This window comes from Choloepus didactylus, chromosome 7, assembly GCF_015220235.1.
Source record: "Choloepus didactylus isolate mChoDid1 chromosome 7, mChoDid1.pri, whole genome shotgun sequence".
Taxonomy (NCBI): domain Eukaryota; kingdom Metazoa; phylum Chordata; class Mammalia; order Pilosa; family Megalonychidae; genus Choloepus; species Choloepus didactylus.
The window spans coordinates 33,080,051-33,095,641 of NC_051313.1; the positions used below are offsets into that span (position 1 = coordinate 33,080,051).

The 15,591-nt window shown below is 37.0% G+C and overlaps 1 pseudogene; it reads left to right on the forward strand.

Moving 5' to 3' along the window:
- The first annotated feature begins 8,531 nt into the window (after nt 1-8,531).
- On the forward strand, nt 8,532-10,078 carry LOC119540081 (annotated as a pseudogene).
- Nucleotides 10,079-15,591: the final 5,513 nt, after the last annotated feature.

Genomic DNA, 15,591 nt, shown 5'->3' on the forward strand with positions numbered 1-15,591 from the left:
GGAAGGTTCCAGAGACCTTACAAATTCACTAGGCATTTAAATTCATTTTCTAATGCCCAGGGTTGTCTTTCCTAAATGATGCCTTTCTACTACTGATATTTTCTTGAAAGGCAGTCATTATGTAGGAGATTTCATCATGTCTTTTTTGTATTCTACAATAATTGACATTTGTCTATAGCTTTGCCTTACATGCCTTACTGATTTTTTAAATCATTTCTTACTTACATAAGGTACCCTTTGCTAATGATTCTCAGGTTTCCACTAAACACAGAATTTTATCCCAGGGGAGGTTTTTAATCCTTTCAGTACACAATCCTTCACTGGTAAGAAAACAGGGTTTAATCTGGGGACAATTTAAGCTTGTAAACGTACGACCTGTATCTTGTTTCTTATAACAATTGTAAATAAATATCATAATCCAGTTTTTGAGGGTCATATAGCCTAGAGAGTAGAAAACAGTGGTGGTAGATTGCTTATTAAAATGAATAGCTCAACCAAGAATTCCTGATTTCATAACATGAAATTTCATTGAACCAAATGATTTAGAGGCCTTTTCAGATGCTTGATATCTTTTCCTTATTCTCTCTCTCCCTTTCCCTGTTCCTCCTTCTCACCCTCCCTGTCTTTTTCCTAGTCTTCTCCATTTTCCTCTCTCTCTGTTTTTCTGCCAGTGATTATCAATCAGAAGCATCTGGACTAGTTGTCAATGGCATCAGGGTCAAAAAAAGCAGCACCACATCCATGACCTTTAGGCAAAATGATGAAGTGACCAAAGGAATGGTTTTATTTGCTGGACAGTGACATAGTGCCTCTAGCAGCTGAGATTACTACTATTCTTTTGGTTTCCATGAGCTTTTCCAATGCTTAGTGAAAGATTTGTTTTCTAACATTTAGGAGAGGCACTCTATTTCAATAAAGGTCTGCCTAAAATATCAATGAAGGACAAACTAGAAGAATTTGGAAAGCCCTGAATAATTTTGAAACAATGGCTTGTTCCTCTTCCCTACTCCACACAGTCAGTTCATCTCATCTTTTTATATCTTTAAATGTTTTTAAAAGATATAAAATCTTTTAAAAAGAATTGAGGACATTGAGAGCAAATCACATCACATCAAGTCATTACATAAAGCAACAACAGAGCAGAAGCACTGATCAAAATTTAAGCCCAGATTCTGGTTTCTTAATACCAGTCTCCATTTAGAGGAACCAGGAGAAAGGGCTGATTGCAGAGCTGGGGCAGGGAGAGTACAAATGAGCCTGGAACATCTTTTTGTACCAAAATGTAAAAAAGTACTCAAAGAATCCTGGAGATATGTCCAATGGACACTGGAACCAGCTTGGAAGGATTGCATCTGACCAACTCAGGGACAATTTTAATATTAAAATAAATAATGATAATATGGATTATAAACCTTGAATAACATAAGAAAATATGATTCTATATACAGAGTAGGCAAACTCTTTTGTTATAGGGCCAGAGATTTCATGTTTTAGGTTTTGCAGGTCAACAGGCAAATTAAGAATTCATGTAGGTACTTGTATAACAAGAAAGAAGACAAATTTCCACAAATTTTTATTTAAAAATTCAAAATATACTAACAATTATAAATAATTTTTTGTAATACAAGTCTACTAAAGAGAGGAATAGATTTGCTATGGGGTGGGTCTAATACCATTAGACAAGTTTATTTTCTCTGCACACATTACTTCAGCAGCTTTAATCAAATGCAATTTAATTAACTCACAATTAGTAAATGACTTACCTTGCTTAGCTAACAAAGGAGCCACTCAGAAATTTATTTTTGCTGCAGCCTCATTTTAATTGAGAAGTCCTGCTGTGATGAGATATTCTGCTTTAAATTTTCTAATTTTTATGGCCCTTTGTTTCCTGTGCATTAGGAATATTTTGGTGAGGGCTTATTCTGGTAATGATGGATACTGTATTTTTTTTTTTTTTTAGCACACCTAATGTCATTACATAAACACAGTGCATTGCCATCTTGTTCAATAACAAAATAATCTACAGTATACTTTGCCATTAAAGTGTGGCATCCGAAAACAATTTTCTCATCAAAATTGTGGTGAGGCAATATACCTGGCACCTGAAATGCTGATGAGTTGTAATCCATCATTGTGATTTGTGGTGAGACAAGCAGCAAAATAATGAAAGGACAGAATGCTACATACAGTCTCTGTCCTCTCTTGTTGCAATGACTCAACTCTGCCATTATAAGGCAAAAACAGCCATAGGCAACACATAAATTAATAGGGTTCTTGTATTCCAATAAAATTTCATTTATTAACACCGAAATTAGCATTTCATATATTTTTTTATGTCTCACAAGATACTATTATTCTTTTAATTATCTTTCAACCAATTATAATTTATAAATACTTTAGCTCATGGGCCATACAAAAACAGGCAATAAGCAGGATTTGGCCCACAGTAGTATGCCAATGCCTAGTCTATGCTGATTTAAGTAAATGAAAAGGGAAATCTTTTCCTTGAACTAAAATATGAAGTAATAAATATAGAAGATATGATAGAATTCAATATGAATGCTAATATTAGTGAACAAAAGTGTCCATAGTGAACAGGATGTATCTCCACAAAATATTGGTAAATAACAGGGAACAAAAGAGTAAATATATAGTGTAAAACCCTGGCAGACAAAATCTTACCCAAATTATTAAAGCTAACATAACTAATAACTTTGAGACATACCAACTTTATATGCCTCTGATTATGATCACTGAGAAGTGCACATAAGTTCAGCATATTCTTACCAAAAATGCATAAACTTAATCTGTCATGAATAATCGCCCATCAAACTTAAAAGAGAAATATTCTGGCCTATACTTTTCAAAAATACCAAGGTCAACTAATACAAAGAAAGGAATGAAACTATTCTAGAATTAAGGAGATTAAACAGATATTTAGAGGAGGACCAAGATACAGGGTGCCATTCAACCACAGAATCTTTGAACAACTAGCAAATACTGGGAAAGCCATCTATCTCAAAACTTCATAAAACAGTTAAAAGTGAACATGTGCCAAATCAAGAAAATGCAGCTTTAAAACAGTAGGAGAAGCTCATAGCACCCTTGTTGGCCCCTTCCCTACTCCCTGCCTGGCATGTTGTAGAGTCAGTTTGCACTACCATCATGGCCCCATCGCCCTGTTCCAGAGGAATCAGAGGAAACCCCATGTTGGGCTGATTTTTCTAGATAAGAGGGCTAAACTCTGAAGGATAGCACAAGACAATGCAGAGCCAATTTGTAAAGATTGTGAAAGGTACTTTTTGCATTATTTGCTTCTTTTGTAGCTCCTAGAACTCAAGAAAATCTCTGTCATATCACTAGCTGGATACAGACAACTTAGGAGCCAAATCCTAGAGTTAGCACATTAAAATTTTAAGATGTACAGTGTGCAACAAAATAGTGCAAGACAAAGAAACATGAAATGATAGGTCATTCAAAAAAATAAGTATTCAGAAACCATCAACAAAGAAGACCAGACTTTGCAAATACTTAACAAAGACTTTTAACAAGAAGATCTTTGATATGCTTTCAAAAATTAAGTAAAACATGGAGAAAGAAGTAAAGGAGATCAGGAAATGATGAATAAGCAATATAAGAATTTCAATAAAGAGAAATTTTCAAAAGGAATCAAAGAGAAATACTGGAGTTGAAGACCACAATAGCTGAAATTAAAAATTCCTTAGAGGGTTTCAACAGATGATTAGAGTTGCAGAAGAAAGAATCAGTAGGCTCAAAGACAAGTCAATTGAATTGATTCAGGCTAGGGAGTAGAATGAAAAAAAGTGAACAGAGTCTAAGAGACTTGTGGGACCCTATCAAGAAATAACAATATATCCGTTATGGGAGTCCCAGAAGAAGAAGAAAAGAGGAAGGGGGAAAAGGAACATTCAAAGTAATAACAGCAGAAAAGTTCCCAAATTTAAAGAAAGATATAAATATAGACATTCAAGAAGTCCGATGAACCCTAAACAGGATAAATTCAAAGAGAACCATGCCTCAACCCACAGTAGTCAAACTGTTGAGTACCAAGGACAGGGAGAGGTCTGGAAGCTGCAAGAGAAAAGCAGCATGCTATGTACAAGGGAGCCCCAATAAGATTAAGTGCAAATTTCTCATCAGAAACCATGGAGGCAAGAAAGTAGTGGGAAAAAATATTTAAGGGACTGAAAAAAATAATTACCAACCAAGAAATTTATATCAAGACATTCCCAGACAAAGAGAAACTGAGGTTTTTCACCACAAGACCTGCCCTACAACAATGCTAAAGCGAGTTCTTCAGACTGAATGGAAAAGACACTAGAGAGTAGATCAAAGTGGCATGAAGAAATAAAGATTGCCAATAAAAGTATCCATATAGGCAGTATTGTAATATTGTAATATTATAATATTACAGTTGTATTACAATATTAATACAGTAATATTGTATTACACTTTCAGTATGTAACTCCACTTTTTAATTATTACAGGTTCTAAACTGCAAATTCATAAAATAATGATGTATTTGGACTTACAATGTATAAAGATATAATTTATAACAACTACAACAGAAAAGTGGGGGAATGGAGGGGTATGGAAATAGTGTTTTTGTATTCTACTAAATTTAAGTTTGTATCAAATCAGATGCGATTGTTATAGATTTAGGTATCTTAATATTTTTTCATACATTAAGAAAATATATGAGAAAAATACACAAGGAATGAGATGGGACTAAAAATTGTACCCTACAAAAAACAACTAAATATGAAAGTAGGCATTAATAGAAGAATTGAGGAGCAAAAAAGTTATAAAACTTACAAAGACCAAATAGCAAAATGGCAGAAGAAAGTCCTGCATTATCAGTAGTTACTTTAAATGTGAGTGGCCTAAATTTTCCATTCAAATGGTAGAGATTGGTAGAATGAATAAAAAAGCATGACCCAACAATATGCTCATCTTACATTCAAAGACACAAGTAGGTTGAATGTGAAAGAATGAACAAATACATGCCATGCAAATGGTAACAAAAAGAGAGCTGGGGTAGTTATACTAATATCAGATAAAATAGACTTTAAGTCAAAAACTCTTACTTGGGACAAAGAAGGTAAAACAGTCAATTCAGTTAGAAGACATAACAATTATAAATATATATATATGTCTCTAATGGCGAAGTCCCAAAATATATGAAGCAACTATTGACAGATTTGAAGGACAAACAGATGGTTCTACATTAATAGTAGAATGGTAAAATAAACTTCACTACATCACTTTCAATATTGGAAAGAACATCTAGACAGATGATCAATTAGGAAATAGAAGACTTGAATAATAATATAAACCAACTAGACCTAACAGACATATATAGAACACTTCAACCAATGGCAGCAGAATACACATTCTGATACAGTGCACTTGGATCATTCTCCAGGACAGACACATACCTTAGGTCACAGAACAAGTCACACTATGTTTAAAAACATTAAAATCATGCAGTGTATATTCTCCAACCACAATGGAATGAAGCTAGAAATCATAACAGGGAGAAAACTGGAAAATTCACAAGTTGGGAAAATTAAACAACACTTTCTTAAACAACAAGTGCATCACAGAAGAAATCACATAGGAAATTAGGAATTATCTTGAGGTGAATGAAATTGGAAATACAACATACCAAAAATTATGGAATGCACCAAAGGCAGTGCCAAGAGGGAAATGTGTGGCTCATATATTTAAAAAGAGGAAAGATTTCAAATCAGAGACCTAATCTTACAAGTGGATATCTAGAAAAAGAGAGAGACAAAAATGGAATTAACAAAACCAAAATTTGTTATTTGAAAAGATCAATAAAACTGGCAAACCTTTAGCTACATTGAAAAAGAAGAAAAAAGAGAGGGCACAAATAAGTGAAATCAGAAAAGAAAGTGGGCCATATCACGACCAAACTCACAGAAATAAAAAGAACAGTATGAGAATACTATGAACAATTGTACAACTTCAGACTGTATAACCTAGATGAAATAGGCAAATTGCTAGAAATACACAAACTACTTACACTGACTCAAGAAGAAATAGGAGATCTCAACAGACCAATAACAAGTAAAGATATTGAAACAGTAATCAAAAACCTCCAAAAAAAAAGGACTAAGTCTAGACGGTTTCACTGGTGAACTTTACCAAACATTCCAAGAAGAATTAACACCACTCCTGTTCAAACTCATCCAAAAAATTGAAGAGGAGAGAGCACTTCCTAACTCAGTCTATGAAGCCAACATCACCCTAACACCACAGCCAGATAAAAGAAGCCACAATAAAAGAAAATCACAGACTAATATCCCTTATAAATATGGATGCAAAAGTCCTCAACCAAATACTAGCAAACTAAATTCAACAACACATCAAAAGAATTCTACACCATGATCAAGTGGGAATTACCCCAAGTATGTAAGGTTGAGTCAACATAAGAAAATCAGTTAATATAATACACCATATTCGTCGAATTAAGGAAAAAACCAAGTGATTATTTCAATTGATGCAGAAAAGGTATGTGACAAAATCCAGCATCCCTTCTTGATGAAAACACTTAGAAAATGAGAAAAGAAGGAAAATTCCTCAACATGATAAAGGGCGTATAGAAAAACACACAGCTAACATCATACTCAATGGGGAAAGACTGAAATCTTGCCCTCTAAGATTAGGAACAAGACAAGGGTGCCCACTGTCACCACTGTTATTCCACAGTGTACTGGAAGTTCTAGCCAGATCAATTAGGCAAGAAAAAGAAATAAAAGACATTTGGACAGGAAAAGTAAAATTTTCCCTATTTGCAGATGCCATGATCCTATATAGAGAAAACCCTGAAAAATCCTAAAAATTAGTTTGGAACTAATAAACTAATTCAGCAAAGTGGTGAGGTACAAGATCAACATGCAAAAATCAGCAATCTTTCCATACATTAGTAATAAACAATATGAAGAGGAAATCAGGAAAAAATTTCATTCACAATAGCAAGAAAAAGAATCAAATATCTAGGAATAAATTTCACTAAGGACATAAAGCACTTGTACATGGAAAACTACAAAATCAAAGAAGACCTAACTAAATGGAAGAATGGTCTGTGTTCATGGATTGGACTACATATCATTAAGATATTCAGTTCTACCCAAAGCAATTTAATGACTCAATGCAAACCCAATCAAAATTCTAACAGCCTTCTTTGCAGAAATGGAAAAGCCAATCATCAAATTTATGTGGAAATGTAAGGGGCCCTGAAGAGCTAAAGCAATCTTGAATAAGAACAAACTTGGAGAATTCACAGTGCATGATTTTAGAACTTATAACAAAGCTATATTAATCAAAATAACATGCTACTCCTAACCCAATAGTTTCACCTGAATAAATAAGTAAAAGGAGTTTTCCTCTTCTTAATTCCAGTGTGACATGGTCTCCATTTTGCCCTTCTCTGTGCAGGAGGATGCCATCACTCTGCATGGTTTTAAATTTCAAAGCAATGATATCTTTTATTGAAATCATGACTTTTTTTAATTAAATCTGTAGAGAAGTGAACTTTTTCCTTCAAGATAATTCTAGAGACAAAGATATTAAAAAGTCATTCTGAGAATAAATATGGTCATTAAAGTCTTTCAAATATATGCAAACTCACACACATGCATTTATAGTTCAGCTCAGCCCAGTCATTATAAGGAAAAATACAACCACAAAATATATATTTTTTAAAAATAGCATGCTACTGGCACAAAGACAGATTTATAGACCAATGGAATCAAATTGAGAGTTCAGAAATAAACCTTCAAATCTACAGTCAATTGCTTTTTGACAAGGCTGTCAACTCCACTCAATAGCGAAATAATTTTCTCTTCAACAAATGGTGCTAGGAAAATTGGATATCCATACACAGAAGAATGAAGGTGGACCCCAGCCTCACACCATATACAAAACTTAACTCAAAGTGGATCAAAGACCTAAACACAGGAAGAAAAACTATAAAACTCATAGAAGAAAACACAGGGAAGCATCTCCAGGACCTTGTGTTAGGCAATGATTTATTAGACTTTACACCAAAAGCGTGATCAACAAAAGATCGATAAGTGGGACTTCATCAAAATTACATTAGATAAAAGGGACTTCATCAAAATTAAGCACTTCTCCCCTTTCCCCTGCGGCCTCTGCCCGGGGGGATCCCCCCGGCAGAGCTCCGGACACATGCGAGGGACCAGCTATGGATTTTTGGCAGATGCAATCCCTGCATGATTTGAAGAGAAGGCATCCTTGGCCCCCGAAGAGAGGAAACAGTGGCTGGCAGGCAGGAAGTCTTCACCTGGAATTTTCAGGTGCCCTGACCTGAGTGAGAAATCTGCGTCCATCAGAATCTCAGATTTCTGGACCTGTGTGACACCAAGATAAGTAAAGAGTGGAGTCAACATATCAATGGAGCAAGTCACAGTCCTGAATGCCAGCTTATTCTTGAAATCTACCCAGAATGGAATCCTGGCAATGATACAGGACACACAATGGGGGATCTGTTCATGTTGCAGCAGTCTACAAACTCAGCACCAGGAATTCTGGGACCTCCACCTCCCTCATTTCATCTCAGGGGACCAGCAGTTGAACCAAGAGGAAATCTGGGTGCTGGAAATGGAAACCTGCAAGGACCAAGACATATGCAAAACGGCAGAGTGGAAACTAGCAGAGTTGTTCACATCATGGATATTCAGCAACGGAAAAACTTGAGATACCAACTGTTACAGCTGGTGGAACCATTTGGAATTATTTCACATCATCTGATTCTAAATAAAATTAATGAGGCATTTACTGAAATGGCAACCACAGAAGATGCTCGGACTGCAGTTGATTATTATACAACCACACCAGCATTAGTATTTGGCAAACCAGTGAGAGTTCATTTGTCCCAGAAGTATAAAAGAATAAAGAAACCTGAAGGGGGGCCAGATGAGAATTTTGATCAAAATCAAGAGCTTGGATGTGTGATACATCTCAGCAATTTACCCCATTCTGGCTACTCTGATAGTGCTGTCCTCAAACTTGCTGAGCCCTATGGGAAAACAAAGAATTATATACTGATGAGGGTGAAAAGTCAGGCCTGTGTTGAGATAGAGACCAGAGAAGATGCCATGGCAATGGCTGATCATTGTTTGAAAAAGGCCCTTTGGTTTCAGGGGAGATGTGTGAAGGTTGATTTGTCTGAGAAATAAAAAATTGGTACTGAGGATTCCCAACAGAGGCACTGACTTACTGAAAAAAGATAAATCCCAAAAAGGATCTTATTCTCCAGATGGCAAAGAATCTCCAAGTGATAAGAAATCCAAAACTGATGGTTCCCAGAAGACTGAAAGTACAGGTGAAGGTAAAGAACAAGAAGACAAGTCAGGTGAAGATGGAGAGAAAGATATGAACGATGACCAGACAGAACAAGAACCTAACATGCTTCTTGAATCTGAAGATGAGCTACTTGTAGATGAAGAATAGAGGCAGTAGCACTGCTAGAAAGTGGGAGTTCAGTGGAGATGAGACCGATCTTGCAAAAGTAAGTGATTTGTCATCTGAAAGGAAAAAGGAGCTTTCGACAAAGCTGTGGAAAAAAGACACAAATGCAAGTTCTTCAGCAGCAGTGAAGAAAAAGTTTTAAAAGGTGGACAAGATGGAGGAACTTGATCAAGAAAATGAAGCAGCATTGGAAAATGGAATTGAAAATGAGGAAAATACAGAACGAGGTGCTGAATCTGCAGAGAATGCTGATGATCCCAACAAAGATACAAGTGAAAATGCAGATGGCCAAAGTGATGAAAACAAGGAGGACTATACAATCCCAGATGAGTATAGAATTGGACCATATCAGCCCAATGTTCCTGTTGATATAGACTATGTGATAAGCAAAACAGGGTTTTACTGTAAGCTGTGTTCACTCTTTCACAAAAATGAAGAAGTTGCAAAGAATACTCATTGCAGCAGCCTTCCTCATTATCAGAAATTGAAGAAATTTCTGAATAAATTGGTAGAAGAACGCAGGCAGAAGGAAGCTTAAGTTATTCGAGAAGCTTAATGATTTCAAAAGAAAATAATGGTTCTTTGTTTTTAGTGTTAACCTTTTTAAAATACAGTACTGATAGAAAAAAATATTGTACTCTTTTGTTTCAGTGGAAAAAAAATAAAAGATGTCTGTTAATCTGTTTGAGTGTTATAACAAAAATACAGATACAGTTAAGTTAATGAAGAATAGTTTTTATTTTATCAGAATGGCAACAGACAGAAGTGCTTTGTAGAGACTGACTCCGTAAGTAACTTAAGATAACTTGCACCACTAAGAAAAATATGTAGAAACATTCAGAGAAATTAAATTTAGTAGTTCCAGCCTTCAAAGAAATGTCAACAACTTTGGATTCCATTCAATAAAGAAAAATCCAATTGTATTTTTATTACTTTCATCTGAAACATTCCACATTTTAATCTGAGCCTTGCAGACTTCACTTTGAGTTTGAAGTTTTTTGGTTGCATTTCGTTTTTGGAGAATGTCATTAATGTGAGATTGACATCAAGATGCAGGTGCAGTTTTCTTTTAATGTCATGCTCTTGTTTAAGTAATAAAAAATATCAAGTAATTGCCTTTAGATTTTGTAATTTTTTTTCCTAATTTCCTGCTAGATTTAGTATTCTAGTAGTCAATGTATTTTCAGTAAAATGTAAAAAATATTCCTTTTCTCTTTGACCAGTATTAATTTCTTGAGATCTTATTGCTTGTCACTTGAATCCTGTAGCTGTCACACATCTCTGGTATAAGCAACATTTGAGTTTTGAAGTGTGCAGACCATCTCTTCATATTTTCAAGATGTAGTTCTATACTTCTATATTTAAAAAGTTTGGCCATGATCCTAGATGCACACTTCTTCGAATACAGGTACCTGCACATGTGACCTTTGTGAAAAGAAATTTGAATGTATAATCTGTGTTTACTTGTACCTTTCTGCTTATATTCTGCTTATATCTGTGGATTCAGGTTACTGAAATGAATACCAAAACAGAAACCCTAGGCCATATTCATTGGTTATACATGTTTGGAATGATAACCAAAAAAAAAAAAAAAAAAAAATTAAACACTTCTTTTTCCATCAGAGGACTTTGTAAATGAAAGTACAAAGACAACCTACAGAATGGGAGAAAATATATGAAAGCATAAAGCTGATAAGGGTTTTAATACCCAGAATATATAAAGAAATCCTGTAACTCAACAACAACAACAAACCAAAAAACCTAATTAACAAATGGGCAAAAGTCTTGAATAGACTTTTCTCCAAAGGAGATATTCAAATGGCCAAAAACACATGAAAAGATGTTCAACACCATTGGTCATTAGGGAAATACAAATCAGAACCACAATGAGATAACCATTTCACACCCACTAGAATGATTTAAAAAATTGGAAAATAGCAGATGTTGAAAAGGATGTGAAGAAATAGGAACATTCCTTCTTTGTTGGTGGGAATATAAAATGGTGCAGCTGTTGTGGAAGACAGTTTGGTGGTTTCTCAGAAAGTTAAGTATAGAATTACCAATGACCTGGACATCCCAATTCTGGATATATACCCAAAACAACTGAAAGCAGGGAGTGCAACAAATTTTGGCACACCAATGTTCATAGTGCCATTATTCACAATTGCCAAAAGATGAAAGCAACCCAAATGTCTGTTGACTGATGAATAGATAAACGAAATGTGGTGTATACATAGAATAAAATATTACTGAGTCTTAAGCAGGAATGAAGCTCTGGTTCATGTGAAATTATGGGTAAATCCTGAAGAAATCATGTTGAGTGAAATAAGACAGACACATAAGGACATATATTGTATGATCTCACTGATATGAAATATAGAATAATCAAATTCATAAAGTCAGAAACTAGAATATTCCTGGTTTCCAAGGACTGGGGTTGAGGTAGGCAATGGGCAGTTAATGCTGTTTGGGTTGATGGAAAAATTTTGGTAATGAGTGATGATAATGGTAACACAACATTGTGAATGTAATTAATGTCTCTAAGTTGTGTATTTGTATGTGGTTAAAGCAGAAATTTTAGGTTATATATATGTTACTAGAATAAAAAATTTTTTTAACCATAGGACCATATAACATAAACGGTGAACCCCAATGTAAACTATGGAATATAGTTAATAGTGTAATTATAATAATATTGTTTCATCAATATATACTAATGTAAAATGTTAATAATATGGAAACCTATTGCAAGGGTAGATGGGAACCCTGAATTTTCTGCATGATTTCTCTGTAAACCTACAATTTCTCTAATAAACGGAAAACATAAAAACAAAAGACATGACAAGTAAATGTAATGTATGATCCTGAATTTGATCCTGCCTCCCTCACTCCTCTTAAAAAATAGCTATGAAGACATTATTGTGACAATTGAAAAATTTTGAATATGCATTTTAGATTAGATAATAATATTGTATCAATGTTTCATTTCATGATATTGTTAACTGTATTATATTTATTTGAGACCATAATTATTCTTAGGAAATGCACACAGAGGATTTTAGGAATAAAAGGGAATGATTTCTCAAATTTACTCTCATATATTTCATAAGAAAAATGTATGTATTTATATGGGGAATGGGAGAGAAGAATGGTTAAGCAATTGAATAAAATATAAACAATTGGTGAATATGAGTAAAGGATACATAAGAATTGCTTGGATTAATTTACCCCCAAATTAGTTATAAGCAGGCAATCATATAAAAGATAATGTGAGGGCGGGGCAAGATGGCGGATTGGTGAGCTGTATGTTTTAGTTACTCCTCCAGGAAAGTAGGGAGAAAGCCAGGAACTGCGTGGATTGGACACCGCAGAGCAATCTGACTTTGGGCATACTTCATACAACACTCATGAACACGTCGAACTGCTGAGATCAGCGAAATCTGTAAGTTTTTGTGGCCAGGGGACCCATGCCCCTCCCTGCCAGGCTCAGTCCCGTGGGAGGAGGGGCCGTCAGTGCTGGGGAGGAGAAGGGAGAACTGTAGTGGCAGCTCTTATTGGAAACTCATTCTACTGATCCAAACTCCAACCACAGATAGACTGAGACCAGACACCAGAGAATCTGAGAGCAGCCAGCCCAGCAGAGAGGAGACAGGCATAACAAAAAACAGCAAGAAAAACTCCAATATAAAAGCAGAGGCTTTTTGGAGTTCTGGTGAACATAGAAAGGGGAAGGGCAGAGCTAAGGCCCTCAGGCTCATATGCAAATCCCAAAGAAAAACTGATCTCTCTGCCTCCTGGATCTTTCCTTAATGGCCCTAATTGCTTTGTCTCTTAGCATTTCAGTAACCCATTAGATCTGCAAGGAGGGCTTTTTTTTTTAATCTTTTTTTTTCTATTTCTAAAACAATTACTCTAAGAAGCCCAATACAGAAAGCCTCAAAGACTTGCAATTTGGGCAGGTCAAGACAAGAACAGAACTAAGAGAGCTCTGAGACAAAAGGCAATAATCCAGTGGCTGGGAAAATTCACTAAACACCACAACTTCCCAAGAAAAGGGGGGTGTCCGCTCACAGCCATCATCCTGGTGGACAGGAAACACTCCTGCCCGTTGCCAGCCCCATAGCCCAGAGCTGCCCCAGACAACCCAGTGTGACGGAAGTCCTTCAAATAACAGGCACACACCACAAAACTGGGCGTGGACATTAGCCTTCCCTGCACCCTCAGCTGGTTGTCCCAGAGTTGGGAAGGTGGAGCAGTGGGAATTAACAAAGCCCCATTCAGCCATCATTTGAGCAGACTGGGAGCCTCCCTACACAGCCCAGCAGCCCAGAACCACCCTGGGGGGCACAGCACACACCTGTGACATAGCACAGTCATCCCTCAACAGAGGACCAGGGAGTGCACACCCTGGAAGAGGGACCCACTCGCAAATCTCAGGAGCCATACACCAATACCAAGGACTTATGGGTCAGTGGTAGAGAAAAACTGTGGCAGGACTGAACTGAAGGATTAGACTATTGCAGCAGTTTAAAACTCCAGGAACACCAGGGAGATTTGATTGTTAGAGCCACCCCCCTCCCTGACCGCCCAGACACATGCCCCATATACAGGGCAGGCAACACCAACTACACACGCAAGCTTGGTACACCAATTGAACCCCACAAGACTCACTCCCCCACTCACTACAAAGGCAAAGCAGGGGAGAACTGGCTTGTGGAGAACAGGTGGCTCGTGGACGCCACCTGCTGGTTAGTCAGAGAAAGTGTACTCCACGAAGCTGTAGATCTGATAAATTAGAGATAAGGACTTCAATGGCTCTACAAATCCTAAAAGAACCCTATCAAGTTCAGCAAATGCCAAGAGGCCAAAAACAACAGAAAATTATAAAGCATATGAAAAAACCAGACGATATGGATAACCCAAGCCCAAGCACCCAAATCAAAAGATCAGAAGAGACACAGTCCCTAGAGCAACTAATCAAAGAACTAAAGATGAACAATGAGACCATAGTACGGGATACAAAGGATATGAAGAAGACCCTAGAAGAGCATAAAGAAGACATTGCGGAGGCGGGGCAAGATGGAAGACTGGTGAGCTGTATGTTTTAGTTACTCCTCCAGGAAAGTAGGTAGAAAGCCAGGAACTGCGTGGACTGCACACCACAGAGCAATCTGTCTTTGGGCATACTTCATACAACACTCATGAAAATGTCGAACTGCTGAGATCAGCGAAATCTGTAAGTTTTTGCGGCCAGGGGACCCGCGCCCCTCCCTGCCAGGCTCAGTCCCATGGGAGGAGGGGCTGTCAGCTCCGGGAAGGATAAGGGAGAACTGCAGTGGCTGCGCTTATCGGAAACTCATTCTACTGATCCAGACTCCAACCATAGATAGACAGAGACCAGACACCAGAGAATCTGTGAGCAGCCGGCCCAGCAGAGAGGAGACAGGCATAGAAAAAAAAAAAAAAAAAACACGAAAAACTCCAAAATAAAAGCAGAGGATTTTTAGAGTTCTGGTGAACACAGAAAGGGGAAGGGCGGAGCTCAGGCCCTAAGGCGCATATGCAAATCCCGAAGAAAAGCCGATCTCTCTGCCCTGTGGACCTTTCCTTAATGGCCCTGGTTGCTTTGTCTCTTAGCATTTCAATAGCCCATTAGATCTCTGAGGAGGACCCTTTTTTTTTTTTTTTTTTTAATCCTTTTTTCTTTTTCTAAAACAATTACTCTAAGAAGCCCAATACAGAAAGCTTCAAAGACTTTCAATTTGGACACGTCAAGTCAAGAGCAGAACTAAGAGAGCTCTGAGACAAAAGGCAATAATTCAGTGGCTGAGAAAATTCACTAAACACCACAACTTCCCAAGAAAACAGGGGTGTCCGCTCACAGCCACCATCCTGGTGGACAGGAAACACTCCTGCCCATCGCCAGCCCCATAGCCCAGAGCTGCCCCAGACAACCCAGTGTGACGGAAGCACTTCAAATAACAGGCACACACCACAAAACTGGGCGTGGACATTAGCCTTCCCTGCAACCTCAGCTGATTGTCCCAGAGT